Source organism: Diadema setosum, chromosome 15, assembly GCF_964275005.1.
Source record: "Diadema setosum chromosome 15, eeDiaSeto1, whole genome shotgun sequence".
Classification (NCBI taxonomy): domain Eukaryota; kingdom Metazoa; phylum Echinodermata; class Echinoidea; order Diadematoida; family Diadematidae; genus Diadema; species Diadema setosum.
Window position 1 is genome coordinate 33,694,899 of NC_092699.1, and position 5,123 is coordinate 33,700,021.

The window sequence follows — 5,123 nt, forward strand, 5'->3', positions numbered from 1 at the left end:
ACACTCCAAAGGGCTTTTTACACTTGTAAAATTTTGCTTAGCCCCCCCCTTAGCCCCACCGTTGGTACGGGACTATCCTTAGCCCACTTTCTGTTTACACTCGTTTTTGCCAAAGTGGGCTAGCTCCACCGATAGTACGGTACTATCTGGCCCTGCAAAATAGCAGGGGTTAGCACCGCAATTGCGGTGCCAAGCAAGTGAGTGTAAACAGAACGAAAAAATAATCCTGGGCTAAGCGACGGAGACGAAGTCCGACCCTCACTGACCAATCAGAAACGAGGTAATCAAGTGCTGCCGGTGCGTGCGTGTACGTGTACAGTACACAGTGTAATTATGAATATTCATGTGGTTTGGAAAGTCCGGGGCTAAGAAATACGAGTGTAAAAAGGTCAGTTTTCTCCTTAGCCCCGGACAAGAGATAGTACGGGACTAATTGGCGAGTGTACACTCTTAAAAACCCCGGGTCAGAATTCTAACCATTTTTCCCAGTCAAAAATATCTCACCCTTTCCGGGTCAATGTGACCCGGAAAGGAGTCGACTGGACACAAGCTCTGGAGCTCCAGCACTTGAATAAATGCTTGTGACCCCGTTCGTGGTCAACGCTTTGCAGACGTTCAGGAGATGCAATTTGATTGGAGGAATCTTAGTAAAGCGCGAGCCTGATTGGTCCTTTCGTTCATTGGCCTAAATCCCATCAACATTCATCATGGCGACGCTGCACGATAATGCCGTGTGTCAGGAGGCTGCTTGAAACCTGGGGTTTGGAGAGATTTGCCTCAAATTTCGAAGGTACGTAGCTATAATCTGACAATTTGATACTCTATATTCATGTTCTGATTTGACTAATCATGGAACTAGATTGAGCTTTGGTTTTCTGCGGTAAACTTAACATGTTATTCATCATGCGAAGATCAATGCGATTGGGGCAAACAGTGCAGACTATGTGTACAATGCAGTCTGTACACCCGGGATGGATCACCAGCGGCAGTGCACTGGATCAAATCGGGACGAACCGAAAAGTCATGGGTCTTATGGTTATTATCTTTTTGGGATTGGGCTGCCACTCTCACATATTTCACAAAATTCTCACGCTCATAAGAAGATGAAAATAACAGAGATATGCCCCCAAATATGCCTGATGGCTCGACTTCGATTCTAATCTCTCAAGAAAGACACTATCTTATAGAACCTACCCTGCGCCTGGCTGTTGTGTTGTTGCCCAATCCACTGTGTAAACAGCAGTGTACGCACTGTAATGCAGCAGCTACTACTCTACTGTATACTACTAGTTACGTACACTCTCATTTCACGAGCGCCGACTAAACTACGCGCGTGTACGGCAGGAGATCTTCAGCCTGGATAAGTATCGAAAGCATGGTAGATTCTAGGTAGGACCTAGCGTCCTTCGTAGGCCTAGGCCTATTCAAAAGTTGTATTTTCTTACCGTAAATAGTAGGCCAAGAGGGCCTAAAGTGTTAGAGGATAAGGCTAGATCTATTTCTGTTAATTATCGCCTTGGCTTGGGCTTTAATTGGCCTAGGAATACAGTAGGATCTTAGTTAGTACCAAGTAGCCTATAGGCCTAAGTTAACTGTTAGACAATATAACATAATTTAACATAGAATCTATTAGTATTAGCTAGGTCCTACCGGTCGGGTAGCTATAAAGACCTAGTCTCTAGCTATATAGAGCTCTAACTTTAAAATTAGATCTATCTGGTTGGTTTCAGACTATAAGAACAAAGTAGGCCCTACAGTTTTAAATATAAGTCTTTTTTTTAAGCTAAAGCCGTAAATTTAGAGGTATTGGTAGGAGGGATAGCTAAGGATGAGGATGCAGGCACCCCTAATGTAAGTAGAAACTCTCGTGCAGAGACTTATTGGCTATAGTTTGCTCGATCAAATTTGTTTCGTCAGTAAGGTGCAAATTAATTCCCCCAGCTTAGTCCACTCAACAGTAGAGCCTATCTAACGTGGTTGCTGTCTGTCAAGCGTACGGTGGCCTATCTATCCATGACTGGCTGCCAGTAGGCCTATCTCTACAAGTCTGTGGTCTAATATAGTACTATAGTAGTAGTAAAAGTAGTAGTAGTAGTAGTAGTAATGATAATAATAAGAATAATAATAGCAATAATAATGATAATGATGATGATTATAGCGCACAGGTCCAGCTTAGTTTCAGTGCCCATGGTGCTTCAAGAATTAAAAGATATAGAACTAGATCTTTACATTTGTCTTGATAGATCTATGTTCAAACAAGACAACAAAGAAGACAATGACATACCCAGTACAACAAACAAACATAATAATAAAAGAATACAGCATATACCAAATAAAGAATATTTTTCCGAACATTAATGAGAGCAATTTCGGTCCTCAGTGTGATAGGAACAGTACATTGTAAGATTTGAATGTCTCTGTAGATGACAGTTGCTCTTACTGAATAGGTAACTGGTTCCACAATTTTGGTTCCATATAACGGATCGGATAAAGCACGATCACCCTGCATCAATGATTTATTCCGAGTGTAATTTCCACTTGAAAGATATGAAAAGCTCACGATTCACTTTATCTTTCTGCGTGCGAAATTTTGTACCATCGCACTCGTGTCCATTCACTTCTTGTATAATATTGGAGTAAATGATCATTATGATGACAATGTCGATGACAACAGTTACAATAGTAATATACATTGTACCGAGATGAAATGATTCCTCACATATGCCGCTTTTGTCAGTGTTTTTATGCCATTAAATCATTTTATCTCAGATCTACAATCCATATATAACTGCCTGTCTGTTTTGATGCTATTGTGACTGGCTACGCTCAAATCAGTTACAATAGCGCACTTTTAGACAGACATGTGGATGGTCGTATCTTGTTTGAGGAGAGAATCACGACTAATTCTCATGATCAAACTCATCATATGGACAGGGAGAGAACATGAGATGCACGGCGGATTTGCAGCGTGAGATGAAAAATTGGCAATAATCATTTTCTGTTTGTTTGTATTAAAAAAACAAAAGAAATAGAGTAACGAGAAATGACCGGCGAAGATGCCCCCGCCCTGCTGACCCACAAGCTGAACTCCTGCAGTTTGCTGAGCAAGAACAGCCTGAAGCCTCTTGGGAGCTGCTGACGATTCCTCGGGCCATCCTTGATCAATAGCACTTAGCCATCTTACTGTTGTCCACTCACCAAAGGGAATGGTCATAAAAGGTATAGACCTATTACTTTGTACGAGATTATATTGGCAGGCTGCGTACTGTTGTCCATTTACTCATAGTTTGTATTTGTTCTTTTATTGTAGGGCACTTAGAATCATTCCCTTACAGGGCTGCCAACATTGGAAACTACTTGAGAGTGAGACTCCCATAGGCCAATGCTATAATTGCGGAGTCAAAATGAGTGAGATCAATAGAAATGCATGCAAATGAAATAAAGTTTTAGAGTGAGAAAGGACCAAAATGAGTGAGTCTCACTCTCAATGAGTGAGAGTTGGCAGCCCTGCCCTTACCAAGACAAAAAAAAAAAAAAAAAAATGGTCACTAAAACAAAGACTAGGCCCTACACTATTATAATTGTTATTACGTTATTTCACTGTAGTTCTATATCTGATATTTGCATCATAATTTCTGTCAAGCCTATTGTGAGGTTCTCCATTCATGGTCCTGATGCGGTGTAGGCCTATTGAAAGAGTGTTCAAACATGTTTCAATTTCTCTGAACCGTCAGCTGAAAATGTGTTTTTAAAGAACAAAGAAAAGAGGGGAAGAAAGTTTCTCGTACTACTGGATGAGAAAGCACTGTACTTGTATAGTGTATGTCTGCAGTATTCCTATAATTTTAGCATTTGAGGAAAATGTCTCTCACGTTCTCTGGTGAGGAAATTTGTGAATGACATGCAGGAATATTTGATTATTGAATTATTAGCATTATATCTTTGAGTCAGGTGTGACCCAGCGAAGTCAAAGTAGCACCTGTTAAACCTTTGGCAATGTGAGTTTGAACATAATTTTATGGAAACATGACATGCATTAAGTCGGACCAACTATGGGACTATATTTATGTGGGACCAAGCAATGCAATATTTGATACGAATATGCAACAAAAAAAAAAAACCAAAAAACAAAAAACAAAAAACCACTCAATAAATGACAAAATTCATTTTCTTATTACTGCATTCTTTTTGATCTCTGCTACGCATGAATGTTATTGTAAAGATTTTGCATGATTTTTTGCAATTTGCTCAGAGATCACGAATTGCAGTAAACTTTGTTAGGAACGGCTTTGGGCAGGGTAGGGCGGGGCAGCATAAGGCAGGGCATTGGATTGGGAATTACATGTTACATGTAATGCCAGTTTGTCTTCTCTCCCGCCCCCCCCCCCCCCCTTTCTCTCTCTCTCTGTACAGGTATTGCGGTCTTAAAGACATACCAGTCCATTTTACACCAGGTGTGACATCAGACTTAGCACCAGCAAGTTCACTGAGCGGATCCTCACACTCCACTGCACAGAACTCAAAGGAAGATTCATCAATGATTTGACTTCATAATCATATAAATATCCCTATTTTAGGCTTTACGATAAGTATTTTCTTTGTTGTGAATATTAATGTGTGTTTTTCATTTTTTTCGATGTACATGTATACAAGTCATCGTGACAACTACCGGAAAAATTCATATAGTTACTTGAAATATGATCGCAGCAGTGTTGGTATAAGCTTTGAGCTTTTTAGAAATGTACTTTACTAAATAATTTCACAAACATTGACAAAATACTGCAAATAATAGTATATCAACCAAGGGCATGTCAGTTGCCTATTCATCACGTGTAATGGGAAAGTTAGTAAATCCTCACTGTTTATGAATATTGTTTGTTTTTTTTATACAAAACAGGCCGCCAGATATGTGTATAACTTAAATTAGATTAGTGAATTGTATTAAATACAATTTTATGATGAAATAATTTCAAATACTTTGCAGTGTCATGTGAAGATGTATCGAGAGTCATGCAGCATAATGTCGCCGGGGCGACTTTGACCCCAACGGATTCGAATTCTGGATCAAACTGACCCGGAAAGGGTACAAACCAGTGACACAGATTTCCGGGTCGCTGTATAGA

At 40.0% G+C, this 5,123-nt stretch overlaps 1 long non-coding RNA gene across 1 annotated transcript; it reads left to right on the forward strand.

The window, feature by feature from the left end:
* The first annotated feature begins 708 nt into the window (after window positions 1-708).
* On the forward strand, window positions 709-4,904 carry LOC140239326 (uncharacterized). Its single transcript, XR_011901971.1, has 3 exons — window positions 709-790; window positions 3,027-3,219; window positions 4,414-4,904. It is a non-coding gene; the product is annotated as an uncharacterized lncRNA (long non-coding RNA).
* Window positions 4,905-5,123: the final 219 nt, after the last annotated feature.